At 37.7% G+C, this 16381-nt stretch overlaps 1 protein-coding gene and 1 non-coding gene across 2 annotated transcripts in view; both read left to right on the top strand.

Moving 5' to 3' along the window:
• Window positions 1-16381, top strand: part of ARHGAP24 (Rho GTPase activating protein 24) — a 503873-nt gene that overhangs the window by 14769 nt on the left and 472723 nt on the right. The gene's annotated exons all lie outside the window — the stretch shown is intronic.
• LOC123324136 lies at window positions 9985-10091 on the top strand. The gene has a single exon (XR_006539629.1). It is a non-coding gene; the product is annotated as a U6 spliceosomal RNA (small nuclear RNA).

Raw genomic sequence — 16381 nt, 5'->3', positions numbered from 1 at the left:
ACTTTGGCTATGACTCTACACTTGCTTCTTAGTTCAAGGAAGACACTGGCCAGGGTGCATTGTCAACCAGTAGACCAAGGACTTTGTCTTGTGATGGCAGCCTTCAACACCTCTGGGTGTCTGTAATGCCATTTCAGAAGAATGAATTTTAGGTTCCCTTAGAAGTTTCAGCTACTTCACTGTCTGAATTCTAGTGCATTTGAAATTATGTTGAGCAGGTGACAGCTCCGCATCAACAGCCCTTTCCTCTTGCAAGTTCAGTGTCTTGCTTGAAAGGAAAGAAAAGAGAGAGGCAAACCAAGAAACAGACTCTTAACTACAGAGAACAAACTGATGGTTCCCAGAGGGGAGGTGGGTGGGGGATGGGTAAAATAGGTGATGGGGAATAAGGAGGGCCCTTGTGATGAGCACCGAGTATTGAATGGAAGTGTTGAATCACTACGTTGTAGACCTGAAACTTATATAACACTGTATGTTAACTATGCTGGAATGAAAATAGAAACTTAAGGGAAAAAAGTAAATGATAACAACATTATTTTTTACTTCCTGATGTCTTCCATATTGATCTAAGTCTTTCACAAATGAAACAAAATAATAGAAAACAGCCTTTTTTCCCAAGTTTTTCTGAGTATAATAAGATAAAATTTCATGAGAAGCCTCAAGATAAGGAGAGACCTAAGCCAAAAATAGACACTCCCACCTGACAAAAGCCATTTTGTCTTTCCGGAAGATGAGACCTGTAAACGGCAGGGTATCACAGTCTCTTTCCCTGCTTTGTTTCTGGGTTTCAGTGAAGAGGGAAAGGAGCTGGCAGGGATGGAGGGGTTGATAGGAAGTGTTAAAAAAGAGAAGTAGCTCGAATCAAGTCGTAGTTGAGTACAGAAAAAGTTTATTGTTATTAATCTAGAATTATTAGATATGAGGTCAAATTGACTTCTATTAGAATGTGGATTTTTAATAGTGTGTCTGAATTTAGTGCCCCGTGACATGATAGGTGTTACAAGCATTTCTGATGCTCAGATACAGGTATGATAGTGACTCAGTGCTCGGGTTTCTCTCCTTAGCTGTCACTGATGAGTGTCAGCATTATTTCTCTTGGATAGAGAAAGACAATTTTAATCCTTTAACAGTGCTGCTTATTTTATATATGTTTGCATCTCATTTTGATTTGGTAGCTTCCAAACCCTGGGGAATATATGAAGTAGTTAAACTACTGTTATTCTTGCTGTGAGATTTTGATCTTTTATTTTAAATAGCAGAGTGAATTCTTTCTTTTAGTGAATGCATTTTCCACCATTAGTCGCACTTAGTGGTTACAAAATTCTGTTTTCTTTTATACAAATGCCAGCATTTTTGTAACTTCTTGGCTAATGGAAGGTGCATGTTGAAAGTTTCTGAGAGCCATGAAAAGGAAGAGACCACAGGTGTTTATTTACTGAGGGTAAACAAGAGAGTCATTGATATGGTATCATCATCCTTTGCAGGAATCTAGGAGGGCTTTTGGTTGCATGTGCCTTGCTGGCTTAGCAGTTGTAAAACAAGAACAGCTTGTGAGTATCACCAGTGACAGGGCCATCAAGCAGCAGAAATAGGACCATCACAACCACTGTTGATTTGTGCATGGGAATCCTTGGTATGGTGGGAATGTTTATTTGTTTACTTTTCATAACCTAAAGTAAAGAACTCCTTCCTTGAAGAAGTCTATCTTCCCTCTGGCTTTTGAGAAGATCATAATCTTTTGCATGATTTGTTGATCACCTTTTGACCATAAGTGTATGTCATGTCATATTGGACAGGTTTCAAGTTCAACAACATATAAATAAAAATGGCCATGCCACAATGTGAAGGCAAGCATACTTAAGCTCCGGGGTGTATTCAGTTGTAATAATAAAAAAGCATAGCCTTAGGTGCTCCATGGTTCATCACATTTTCCTGTGAGTTTTGTAGACTCCTAGCTATAGACATTAGCACACATGTTTTGGTCACAAGTGGAAAGCTTTTAGGGAGATATTACCCAGTGTCTTCGGTGAAAGTTTATCCTTTCTGGGAAAAGTTTTACCTACAAAATAAAGAGCGATGAGTATGAGATTTATGGATGGACAAAGAAGGAATGAAGTCATTTTCTAAAGTTCAGAAGTGGACAAGGAAGGAAGGAAGGAAGTCATCTCAGGCGGAGGTAAACCCATGTGCGAAGAGACAATGCTGTGATGAGAATATTAGGAGACATTTGGTAAGTGTCCAGGAGTTTAGGATGAATTTGGACTCTGCTGATGAAGAAGGAAAGGAGTGAAGAAATACGAAAGGGTTAAGAGGACTAAACTTGGTGACTAATGAATGGAAGGAGGTTAGAAAGAAGGAGGTTGGAAAGACCCTACCCAGCTGAGCTTATTAGTCACAGATGTTAGTAACCACCTCTCATTCTGCCCCATCCATTTCTGCATAGCCCGATCAGGGTATTAAATCATGTACTTTTGTGAAGCCTAAAAATACAGTTTCATGCCTCAGCTCTGTCAGTCATAAGAGCAACTTTGGGGAAATAACTTCTGTGGGTATTAAATTCTGGAAAAGAACATTTACTTCTCAGAGATTTTATAAAGACTAATTGGAGGAGAGAAGTCACTTTGAGATAACTATATACATGCAAAATGCATTGTTGCCTAGTGCTATTCATTGTCAACATTAAAAATGTGTATTTGCCAAAGCAGTTCCACTATGCCAAATTAAGAAATGCGACACTGTGTCCCCAGTTTCTTAGTTATACTGTTGGAGCAGTCTCTGGACACATCGCAGCTTTGCCATACACTTGGGTCTCCCCAGGCATTCCAATCCCTTTTCCATCTTTTTAATTTCTAATCTAAACAAGAAGTAGTTATGGTTGAGTTCCTTTTTCTCTTAAGCTGGTTAATGAAAAGTGTGCCGTCCTTTTATCCAAGTAAAATAAATGCATAAGCCATGAGGCAGGCTAATAGTTTATTTTTTTTCCTTTGGTGACAGGAACAAGGAGATTTTTGTGAGGAAACAAAATACTTGTTTGCAAAGAATCAGTGTTAATGTGTCAAAGTTGACTGACATTTTGAATCTCATCCAGACACCTACTACAGGGGAGCTAAGGACATAGTAAAATCCTGGCCAACTTGAATACCAGGCTTGGCTTTCTAGACTGGATTTCCATGTCGCGTGGACCCTAGTGATCTGGGCCAGGTCTCACTCAAGTTTTGCAGACACAACCTTGCTCCTTTAACCCCACACTCGACAGAAAGCAGTCAAACGGGTTGTGTTGTTATTTTCTCTATGAGATGCTTACTTGGGTATTCTGAGTTTTTCAGTTTTACTAATGGGAAAAGGAAGAACAGAGTGACTCTGTGTCATGTTTCTGGGCTGAGCCTCGTGCTGAAGTGTTAAGGGAGCGAGAGTTCACTTCCCCAAGAGGGGAAATCCATGAGCCTGATGCACTGTCCTGGCCATAAGAGAATGAAGAGAGCGAGGAGAGTCTGTCTCCTCTACAGCCCAGAGACAAATTAGAATCTTTGGAAATAGGGCCCTGGAATCTACATTCTAACAAATTTCTCACATGAGTCTGTGTACATGAATGTTTTAAAATATTTACTAAAACTTTTACCCCTGACTGTGGTCCTTTTATGAAAAAAAATGCAACCATGTATAACTAAATAGGCACTTACCTGCATTCTAAGAAAATGAAAGGGATCTCTAAGAGGTCACATGGCTTTTACATGGGAGAGAAACACCTGGAAGTTTAGAAAGCCTTTATCACTCTTCCACTTCTTCTTTTCCTCCTGCCTATGGTGATGACTCAAGGTCAAATGTGTGAAACCATGAAAAGTTAAGGTGCATTCTCAAGGGGTCCAGTTGAAGAGAAGTCCCACTGAGCTTGCACCCTTGATTGGGCCCAGGATTGGCCCTTCCCTCACATTAACTGCTATGACCATCTCCCATGATTACCTCTTAAAGGAGAGTCCCATTAAACAACAGAGTACAAACCAAAGTAAGACAACGAAACCTATGGCTTACATATTATTGTTGAAGAAGAAATGTGGATAGAGATTGATCTAGGTCTGTGCTATTTAGTCTGGTGGCCACAGCTACTAAGGATTTGCCATGGTGCTGGTACAACTGAGGAACTGAGTTTTTAATTTGTTTCTGATTTTATTTAACTAACTTATAGCTAAGTTTCAAAACATCTTTTTGTAATCATTAAAAATAATTTAACTATTTTTTAGAATAACTAGGTTTCTGGAAATCTGCTTTTGAGCTGTAAGTTTTAAACTTAATTTCCAATACCAATCAAGTATTTCTGATACAAATTTAACCTCCAAGTTGAGATGTGCTGTAAGCATAAAATCTGCACTGGATTTTTAAGACTTACTAAAAAGAATGTAAAACATCTCACTAATTTTTAATATTGTTTACATGCTGAAATGATACATTTTTGGATACATTGGGTTTAAATACATTACTAAAATTATTGTCACCGGTTTCTTTTTACTTTTTCAATGTAGATAGTAGAAAATTTTATACATGGCTTTCATTATATTTCTGTGGGACAGCACTGATTCAGATGTTTATGACAGTCCCATATTTCCGTAGTATTGGGTACTGAGAAGTCTAGTGTTCCATGGTATTCAGTTTAATGCCATGGCTCCAATAGAGAATAAACATATATTAGATGATGACAATAAATTTTATGTCCTTCGGAAACAGTTTGACTACACTATGACTAAGAATACAGATTAATAACCAGGGCACCTGGGTGGCTCAGTCAGTTAAGCGGCTCTTTCTGCTCAGGTCATGATCCCACATGGAGTGTGGGCTCCCCCCATGGAGTCTGCTTGAGGATGCTCTCTCTGCCCCTTCCCTGATACATGCTTTCTCTCTGTGTAAAATAAATAAATAAATCTAAAAAAAAATACAGATTAATAACAAAATGGGAGTTAATGCCAACCTAATAGGTATCAACTCATTGAAACAATTAGGAATATTTAGAGTGAGGATGAAATAAGCGTTTACCAACATCTTTTTCTTATTCCAGATTTCCTTCCCACAACTTTTAAAGAAACTTATCTTAGTCAAGATTAGCTAAAAAAATACACTGTTTCAATTATATCACATGATGCATATAAATCAAGCAATAAGTATTTATGAATCATCAGTTAAGAAATGGAATGCTCATGGCCTCAGAGAGGAATATAGGAGCCCATAGGACTTCATCCTTGCCCATGTGGAACTTAGAAATCTGGTATAGTAGGTAAGAAACATTTAAATTTTAGATTTTAGAAATTTAGAAATTTTAAAAATTTAAAAATTTTTTAAAAATTAAAAAAAATTTTTTTTTTAATTGGAGATACAGAGGCACCTGGGTGGCTTAGTCAGTTAAGCATCTGACTCTTGATTTCGACTCAGGTCATGATCTCAGGGTCCTGAGATCGAGCCCCACATCAGGCTCCGCACTTAGTGGGGAGTCTGCTTAAAATTCTCTCTCTCTGTCTCCCTTTGCCCCTATACCCATTTGCACTCTCTCTCTCTAAAATAAATAAATCAATCTTTAAAAAAATAAATAAAAATTGGAGATATAAAAGGACATATGTAATAAGGTACTAAATTGTAGATTCTAATTGTTTGGAAATTTAGGGGAAAACCAAACAAATGTGAACTGAGGTTTTGTAAAGTGCAATCAGTACAGTGAAGATGGGTCTTGGACTTGGATGGTTGGATTTGCATGGCTCTGGTGGAGGGAGCTCCTAGAGATTTGCACACTGACACACTGAGCTTTCTTTTGGGCCATTGATCACTTCCCTATAACTGCTTACTTGCCTTTTAACTCACTGGGATATGAACTCCTTGAGGACACTGATTCTGTTTATTTCACCTTCTCTATCCCAAAGCCTCTGGTGGCTGGCACGTGGTAGGTATTTAGTTATATTTATGAATATCATCAATATCTGAATAATAAATGAGAGCATTCTCATTGGAAGAAGGAGAATAACCCAAGAAACAGTGGTGGGTATGAGCATTAAGAGATGTGGGTTGCAGAAGACTTTTATGGTTCTCCTTTCTGGTCTGAAAAAATGGAAGTTGTTCCTAACTTATTCCGAGGAGAAGATCTTCACACATTAAGAGAAAGGACTTGATAAACTGTAATGTACTATTAAATCCAGACTTCACTGTTATTCACCTAGGGACAGGTTCTTATTCATCTTTGCAGTTGTCACATTGCATAGAAATGGATATTCAATAAATAGTTGTTCAATAAATGAATCAAAGAATGAATTGGAGGTCCCCACTCTTGCCACTTTTTATATTTCTATTTTCCACCTGCCTGAAAGTGCAGGTAGCCCTCTCATTAGAAAAGTGTCTAGACTCTGGTTAAGCTTTGAGGAGAAGCTTGGCATTTTTGCTTCTGAGCAGGGAGCCTGATGTGGGGCTCGATGTGGGGCTCTATCCTAGGACCCTGGGATCATGACCTGAGCCGAAGGCAGACACTTAACGACTGAGCACCCCGAATTGATTCAGATTTTTGAAGTTTCCAGATGTATGGCCTTAGGATTGAGTTTTGCACTGTACAGAAAGCATATCTCAATTAATACACACCTTGCATTGCTCATGTGGTTCCTCTTATGCAAAGCAATGGGGAAAACATAAAATATATTTCCTGAAATCCTGATTCAAATATACTCAAAGAAAATAATTTGGGGCGGCAACAAGAGCAAGGTTACTATTAAAGAAAATAATGCATTAAAAATGCTAACTTTAAAAAAAGAGATAACATCTTAAGAGAGATATTTGCAGAATTGAGTGGTTTATTTTGAAGGTTGCAGGAGTGATCTATTCTGAAATTATAGCTTTCAAAGATTATTTCTCTATGATGTACACTTTTTATATATTACAATTGTATTTGCCAATTTTACCTCAATAAAGCTGGTTGGGGGGGGCGGTGGTGGGGAGAGTGTTTCTCTTCCTGACTCGTAAGCATTTGACCTAAGGCTAAAAGGCTTAGAAATGTTTTGTCCCCATCAGCCAAAAGAGAAGCACAATGCAGATCCTACAGATAAAACTCCAACATCCTGTCTCCAACCTCTGAGCATTCATCTTTCTCGTAATACTCCTTCCTTCCATTCTCGCTGCAGTCACCCTTCCCCAGGCCCTGGCCATCCGATGTCTGGGTTACAGACTTTGTACAACAAAGTCATTTATCTGCCTTTAGCTTTTGCTGCAGTTAAATTAATCTTTCATATTGGTGCCTGTTCTGTAAACCGCTGCTTTCTTCCTATCTTTCTTCTCCCCACGGAGTCTACACTGGCCACTTCTCACTGGGACTTTCCGGTCATAATTAACCTAGTCAACCTCATTTCTCTGTGTATTCTTCCCCACAGACTAGTCTTTCCACTGTCCTCTTCCCATGTTCCAATAGTCAGTCCTCCTTTCTCTGGGCCTTTCCCTGCCTGGAATTCCCTCCCCTCTCCTTGTGTGAGTCTGGTCAGCCCTGGGTCCATTCCCTGTCTTCCATGAAACCTTCCTCCAGTCTGTCCCTGCAATGAGTGATCACCATATTGTCTGAAGTTTTAGAGAATTCTAGCTATATGATTGATCTTATCATTTATCAGATTCTACTTCCTAGTATTAGCTTTCATCTGTATGTTTTAATTGGATATTGCTTAATTGAATTAAAAAAATGAAGCAAAAGAAAAAAGGGATGTTTAGATTATAAAAAGACATGTGCACACATTTAAAAACATACACAATGTGTTGCAGAAAGAGGAGACATTTATCAATATACTAAATATAGAAACATTTTCTAGTGCTGAAAGTTGAACCAGTACCTGAAGAACACTTTCTCTTTGAGACGCTCTTTCTTTATCCAGGTATTTGGAAATGCTCATCTGCTCTAACTTGGCAGCATGTTTTCCTTAAAGCATAATAAAAACCTGCTTCGAGATTTGCAATTTTAATGCTCCCGAGTTTCCTTTGCTTTTTCAGGATGCTTTTCCTGGTTTGAATTTACCAAAGGATAATTTTACTTTGAACCCTGACGCTTTTCATGTAATTTTTAATTATATGTATATTTATATTTATGATACATAATAAATACATTTAAAATTATATATATTTATAAATTAAAGAGGATACATTAAAAAATGCTACTTTTGTATTATGGACTGTAGTAATTATGCCTTTTACTGGGAAAGCTCTGCTCCTAATAAATACCATGTTCTAACAGCACAAACAGAATGGTGACAAGATGTGCCTCCATATTTATGGCCCTTGATCTTTACTATCCAGAAATATTTCTCAAAGATCAAACCACAGCACACTTGGCTCTTGGCACTAGAAAACTTGGGCTTTGATGGTGATCAAGTATTGCATGTGATGGGGCGGCTCTTAAAAGGGACTCTTCAACGTAATGGGGATATACACTGCTCTTTTGTTTCAGAGAACAGACTTTGCCAAGATTAAAAAAAAAATGACACTTTATAAGAGTATTTTCCTCCTTTGGACTTTTGACTGGATACTTATCATTATGAGAAAGTGCCATGGAATGTCTCATTTCATTCTGTGGGACCTGGCCCTAAGACCCTGAAGAAAATGTCTGCCACGCATATCAATAAACAAAAACACAAAACATTTCACACCTTCACACAATTCAGAATGTTTTTTCTCCTTTACTATCCTTCCCACCTCATTTCTTTTCTCCTCTCTCTCTCTTTCTTTCCCCCCAACCTCTTCTCCCCATCTCCTTCAAGGTTCTCTGCATGCTTCTCAGGCTCCTTTTCTGCCCTGTGCTCACCTGAACCTGCTTTTCCTCGTGTATCCATTTCTTTCTCTATCTCTTCCAAGACAGGATATCCTCACTGTATCTTTCTTCTCTCCTCTGAGTCTGTAGTCTCTCTACCAGTTCTTTCCTTTGCAACAAAATCCATGTTGTGGTCTAGTAAATTGCTGGCTGCCTAGGATCATGTATTGTGTAAGCTTGTCTTGTTCGTCCTTTCTACTATTAGTCTGTTTCTTCCGGATGAGTTCTTAGAGTGTGGTCATTTAAATAAAACAGTTGAACAGCCACCCACAAAACACAATGAATCCTTTTTTAAAGATGAAAATTGCTTCAGGATAAATGTTGGCCATTCCCATAATTTAAAAGGCTATTTTATAAAATATTTAAAAATAACTACAAAAATTATGTTTACCACAGCTAAGGCAGAGAATAAGACCTCTGATTAAAAAAAGTATCTGTCTTGTGTGGATCTTTGTGTAATTAGAATTTAATAAAATTGAAAAATTATATCTATTTTGCATGTAATTGAATGTTTCTTTTATCATCCAGGAAAGACTTCAAGCTGATGTAATAAAACATGGCATGCTGAAGGCATTGGAGTTAGACATTGTATTAGTTTTTTAAAGCTGCTGTAACAAAGTACCACAAACTAGGTAGTTTCAAAACACAGACTGTATTTTCTCATAGTTCTGAAGGCTAGAAGTCAAGGGTCATGCTCCCTCTGAAACCTGTAGGGAAATCCTCCTTTGCATCTTCCTGCTTCTGGCAGTTTGCTCGTGGTCTTTGGCCTTGCTTGGTTTGTGGCTACAACACTCCAATCTCTGTCTTCATTGTCGCCTGCATTCTTGCTGCGAGTCTCTGAATTTATGGCCATCTGCTCATGAGGACACCAGTCATACTGGGTTAGGGGCTGCCCTACTCCAGGGTGACCTCATTTTACCTAATTATATCTGCAATAACTGTACTTGCAAAGAAGGTCATATTCTGAGGCAGTGGGGTTAGGACTTCAAAGTATCTTTTTTTTGTGGGGAATGCAATTGCACCCAGAATTGGAAGTCTGGGTTCTGGTCTCATTTCTTCACCCATTAACCATGTGACCTTGGGCAAATTACTTAACCTCACTGGGCCTCAATTATAACATATAGATAATTATAGGTCCTACCTCATAGTGCTATAAGGATTAAATGAGCTAATGCTTAGTGCTGGCCTCAGCAGCACATATACTAAAATTGGAATGATACAGAGAAGATTAAGATAGCCCCTGCACAAGGATGACACACAAATTCATGAAGTATTCCATATTTTTTTTAAAAGAGAGATAATGCTTAGCAAAATGCCTGGCATATAGTAAGTACAAGTACATATTAGCCATTCTCCTAGTTATTATTATTTAGGTTGCTATTTTTATTGCTGGAGACACCATAGCTTAGTACCTGGTTGATTGTAGTTGCTCATTAAATGTTTAATTTCAGTCACTAAGAGCCATTATAATTTGTGTACTGTGGATGTTGAAAATGCTGTCAGAGAATACTCAACTCTAGAGTGGTTGAGGTTACTATATTTTACTAAAGGTTTGCCACCTGGATGCTAAGGAATTATTTAATTTACCAGGTCTTTTGGAATTGTTTGGAAATGTAGGAGATTCCTAGGATAATTTAGTGCTATAGGTCATGACTAATGAATTGAATTGAAGTTCAAGGTGCCTGAGTCCCAATCAGATTTCTCTATAACTTGTCATAATTTTTTAAAAAAGTAAAAGCCTATTTATTTCACATGTAACTAATACAAAGCTAAGAATATGAGATATTGTATGATAATGATGATTTTTTGATCCAGAAGAAAGAGGGGCTGAGAGAGGTAAAATTATTTCCCATTGTCACAAAGAGGTTCAAGTGAATTAGAGGCTAATTAAAATAGTACTCTGTCATCCAGTAATTTCACTACTGGGTATCTACCCAAAAAACAAAAACACTAATTTGAAAAGATATATGTACCCCTGTTTATTGCAACATTGTTTATAAGAACCAACAAATGGATGCAGCCAAAGTGTCCATCCACAGATGAATGCATAAAGAAGATGTGGTGTGTGTGTGTAAGTATATAACATATAATATGTGTGTATATATATATACATATACATATGTGTATGTATATGTATATATATATATACATATGTATATGTATATATATATATATTTATATATAACGGAATATTACTCATTCATAAAAAAAGAATTAAGATCTTGCCATTTGGGACAACATGGATGGACCTAGAGGATATAATGCTAAATGAAATAAGTTAGTCCGAGAAAGAAAAATACCATATAATTTTACTCATATGTGGAATTTAAGAAACAAAAGAAAATGAACAAAGAGAAAAAGAGACAAACAAAAAATCAGACTCTTAAATACAGAGAACAAACTGGTGGTTGTCAGAGGGGAGGTGGGCAGGGGGTTGGGGTGAAATAGATAAAGGGGATTAAGAGTACACTTACTCTGATGAGCACAGAGTAATGTATAGAAATGTTCAATCATTATATTGTACACCTGAAATTAATATAACACTGAATGTTAATTATAAGTCAATTAAAAAGGGTGGGGGGAATCAGTACTCTGTCAATTGTTCATACTCTAGAGGACAGACTACTGAAAAAGGATTTGAGTGTGTTTTCCAGGTTAGGTTAGTGGACTGTCTCATCCAGGGGTTGGCCACGGGTTACATTTCCTGCCCCTTCGATTAATTTGGATTTGTTTGTGCTCTGTGGATCTTCGGCACTTCTCTCATTCCTGTCATGTCACCTCCTGCTCTACACACAGAAGGATAGCAGTAATGGCTATTGACCTTCACTTATTCATAGGAATATCTCAGTCAAGAGGTGATTCCAAAGGGAATTTGCCATCTAACTCCAAAAGAGGGTTGGGAAAGAAATTTATTTACTGTTAGTTCAGAAGTGGCTACCAAACCTCCAATGGACACTTCAAGTGAAGAGGAAATAAGCATGGGAATGATAGGCCTCTAGAAGAAGCATAAATCTTTTCCCTGTTGCCACCATGTCAGCCACATGGGGATTCTTCCTCCAGTGTTTCATTTTGGCCCCTGGGAACACTAATATGCCCTTACTGGTCAGCTAACTATCATTTTTAACCCACTTACAAAAGCAGTGCTAAATAATTATGGCACACCACGTTTAAGGAGAAACATTTTCTTTTGTTCGATTTTTCAGTTCTCCTGTCCAGCTGCCTAAATACTCTCAGTTTAGAATTACTTACTTTTTCTTTGTAAAGGTTTCCTGTGTGTGTGTTTTTTTTTAATTACTTGACTGCATGTGTGTAGTTGGTCTCTTAGTCATGAGTCTTTGTTTGAAGACAGAAAACCAATTTGAAAGAGTTTTAACACAGAGAGGAATTTATCATCTCATATAAGCAAATTGTGGGAAGGGTTGGTGCAGAGTTAACATTAAGGCTGACTAGATCCAGGGGTTGACTGCGGTCAGGATTCTTTACATTTGTCTTTTTCCTGTCAGCATGATGGCTCTTTACTCTGAAACTGCATTCTCCCCCAGCAAGGGAACCTTCTGTGGGAAGACCTTGTTCACATTGCTAAAGCCTGACAAAGAGAAGAATTCTCCTAGCACAAGCTTTGTCAGTTTCAACAGGCTCTGATTAGCTCAGCTCAATAGAATGGTACATTCTAGCTGGCCAGGTGGGACTCAGTTATAGCCAACTAACAACCAGAGCCCCGTGACCAGAGGAGAATTTCTTGAAAGGACAGGTGATATTTGGGTATTAAAATAATAAATGCCCAATATATCTGATATTGTGAAATGTTTCCTTACCTACTGCTTTGTTTTGTTTTGTTTTGTTTCCGTGATTTTCCCCTCCATTATGATGCGTTCTCTACTCTTCAGATTGCCTGGTTCTGGTTTGTTTATAATTTTGGTGTTTGTGTGAGAGGTTTCAACTAATGTCCTCATTTCACTTGTTCTACTTGAGAGTCGTCATTAGGTTAGGGGTCCTAATGTGTGTATGTTGCCTTTACCTGCAATCTGTTTTCCTATAAAAGATCTTCATTCCTATTTCTGTCTGGGGAAATTAGTTCCTCATCAGGGTTTTGAAAGTCTTTGTGGAATGGTCCATTCTTATATAATTCCTGCAACTTTTATTCTGTGATAGTGCAAATTCCTTTCTTTTGGCATAATACTGCACACATAGTGTATGCCTTTTCTAGTGTTAAGTCCTTGCCACATTGCTCACCTTTTCCATATTCAGTAACTAATCATATCCCCAGCTGTTCTGTTATAGGTAATCTATTTATTTCTTAATGCGTTTAAGAATGAGCTGTTTGGATTGCCTTTTGCAGCAATACATTAACTATCATGTATAATTTTATCTATTGCTTTGCTTCTGCAAAGTGTCAGTCACAAGTGAGTCTTAGAGCTATTACATAAATAGATTTATATTGTCTAAAATTCCCATGTCAGTAACACTTTATTAAGTATTTATGATAGTCTGAAAATGCAAGATAAATTATGGAGTTAGATGGGTAACAAAGGTATTATAGTATTCTTTCCGTATTCATAGAGGCTAATTTATAGAGGGCCATTCCAATAGACTATTCTGCAGATATTTATTCAAATTACTAAACACTCTCCTCTTTTCTAAGTTTCTTCACATCATCTCTCTCTCTATTGAGAGAAGCAGCCTCCTTCAGGTGCTTTGACCTTTTACTCCTCTCTCAAATGTCTCATCATCTCCTTTCCCACAGGAGGATTTGTCCATGACACAAAACTATCTGCAGGCAGCTACAGGAGAAATTGCCGTTTGCAGATGGGAGTAAGAAGAAAAGGGAGATAGCACAAATCAATAGCACTGGGAAGGAAAAGACATTAACACTACAGATATAAAAGGGATTTAAAGTTCGTAGGAGAATAGTATGACAATACAGAAGCAATAACTTGAAATTTTAGATGAAATAGATAATTTTCTAACAAAACATAGATTATTAACCTAGCCTAGAAAAAATAGAAATCATGAATAAATCAGTAGCCATGAAAGAAATAAAATTAATGGTAAAATGTCTTGCCCCTCTTCCGCACCAATCTCCAAATAATAGCAAGCCCTGATATTTATAGGCATCATTTAAAAAACCCATAAAAGCAGAAGATGCCTCTTTTAGGCAGACTGGGTCAGAGGCTCAAAATGGGAAATCTAACCAAACCACTTTATGCAGCTAGTGTAACTTTGATGTTAAAAATGGCTATAAGGATAAGAATAAGTATAGTATATTCTCGTGTATGAATATAAAAGCAAAACACTTGATGTAATATTGACAAAAATTTTCAGCAGTGTCTAATAAACTACACGATAGCCAAGAGATCATCATCCAAAAATGCAAGGATGGTTCAATGTTCAGACATCTATAAAATTTGGAAGAAAATTTCATAGGGTTTTCTCAATAGAGAAAAAATATTTGGTGTAGTTCAATATTCGATTGTGATATAAACTCTTAGTAAACTAGGAATAGAGAATATTTTCTACTATTTTGAAAAGATGTATCTATGAAAAACCTCCTAAAAATGTTATTGTTCTTTAGAAAAATTTATAAACATTCCTATTCAAGTCAGCAGCAGGGTAAGAATTCCTGTGATTATCCCCATTATTTAGCATTGTACTGGATGTCCTAGCCAACTTTAAAAGGCAAGAAAAATAAGACTGCAAGCACTTAAAAGGAAAAGAAAAAAATTTACAAATAATAAAACTAAGTAGAAAATCCAAGAGAGGCATCAGATATATCATTAGAACAATTTAGACATGAGTTTGGCATGTTCACTAGATTCAAGATTAATATACATGAAATAGTAGCATTCCTGGAAATCAGCAATTAACCAACTAGAAAATGTCAGAGGAAAAAAATACACGCCATTTACCATAGGCAGAATAGTGCCCACCCATCCAATTGACTGTTCACCCTGAAACCTGTGAATATGTTAGGTTAGTTGGCAAAGGGGAATTCAGTTTGCAGATGGAAGTAGCTTTAAAATAGAGGGATTATCTTGGATTATCCAGAAGGTTCCTGTGTCATCACAAGTGTCCTTCAAATATGAAAGAAGGAGGGAGAAGAGTCAGTATCGGAGTGATGTGACAGGAGAGAGATTCTACCTGCCATTGCTGGCTTTCAAGATGGAAAGGGACCATGAGCCAAGGAATGTAGGCAGCCTTTAGAAACTAGAAAAGATAAGAAAGTAGATTCTTCCCTACAGCTGCTCAGTGTGGAGGAAGATAATTAGCTTTTATTCTTCTGCTAAGGTTCCTGAATAAAGCTCCCTGCTCTCTTTTCCTTTCAGTTTCCCACACTCAAGGGCCTGGAAGGCTCAGCCTTTCTAGTCATTTCCCTCCTTGGGCTCCTGGGGCTCTGAGAAACTAGGCTTATGTGTGGGGCTCGCTGAGCCCACAGGGGAAGCAGACACATAGGGATTTCTTCTCAGATTCCAGCCCTTTGCAGACCCAATAACCCTTTGAATCAGGACTGAGGCAGAGAGAAAATTGTTAACAGTGGAGAGGAAGGAAGCCCTAATGAAACTTGTCTAAAGTTCTCGTCCAGTGACCTACTGACCACAAACTTATACTGGCTCAGCTGGCCCACTGTGTTGTCTACTCATTAATAAAATATATGGAATTATTTTAAATTTGTGATTAAAGTGATAACTCCTGTAATTTAAATTTTTGATTTAAAATAGTACAACCTCTCTTGGTTTGGGTGTTCCCAGAGCAGACCCTGAAACAAGGATTTGAATGAAAATCACTTTTGGGGAAGTGATCCAAAAAAGCATGTTGAAGAAGTGAAGCCAGACAGCAGAAAAAAAAGTTGATGAAGGGTGCTTATGAAGAAGGTGCTGGCTTTGGGCAGCTGGGTCCCAGTCCATCTGGGGAGCCTCTGAGAGGGTTAATTCTTCAGAATTAACTCATGTAGAAAGCTCCAGTCTAAGGCTTTATCACTCAGAACTTTCAGTCTGCCCTGCATGGGTGAGCCAAGCATGCTTTTATGATCCAAGAACTCCTCCAAGCAGAGGCACACTATTTTTTTATTCTCTTGAATTTAATTTTGTTTTCTGAATGGTAAATCTTCTACATAGTTTAAAGTCAAAACTGTGCAAAGAGTACATAAGTAAACTAAGATATATACCTTTTTTCTTTCTTTTTTTTTTAGAGAGAGAGAGGGACATGGGAGGGGCAGAGGGAGAGGGAGAAAGAGAAAATCCCAAGCAGACTCCATGCCCAGCATGGAGACCAACATGGGGCTTGATTTTGTGACCCCAAGATCATGACCTGAGCTGAAATCAAGAGTTAGATGCTCAACTGACTGAGCCACCCAGGGGCCTCTAAGATAGGTATATATATATATATTTATGTTATGTTAATCACCATACATTACATCATTAGTTTTTGATGTAGTGTTCCATGATTCATTGTTTGCATATAACACCCAGTGCTGCATGCAGAACATGCCCTCTTTAATACCCATCACCAGGCTAACCCATCCCCCCACACCCCTCCCCTCTAAAACCCTCAGTTTGTTTCTCAGAGTCCATAGTCTCT

Source organism: Neomonachus schauinslandi, chromosome 2 (genome assembly GCF_002201575.2).
Source record: "Neomonachus schauinslandi chromosome 2, ASM220157v2, whole genome shotgun sequence".
In the NCBI taxonomy this organism is placed as follows: Eukaryota; Metazoa; Chordata; class Mammalia; order Carnivora; family Phocidae; genus Neomonachus; species Neomonachus schauinslandi.
The sequence above is the reverse complement of the archived record's forward strand: the minus strand, read 5'-3'. Positions and strand labels throughout refer to the sequence as shown.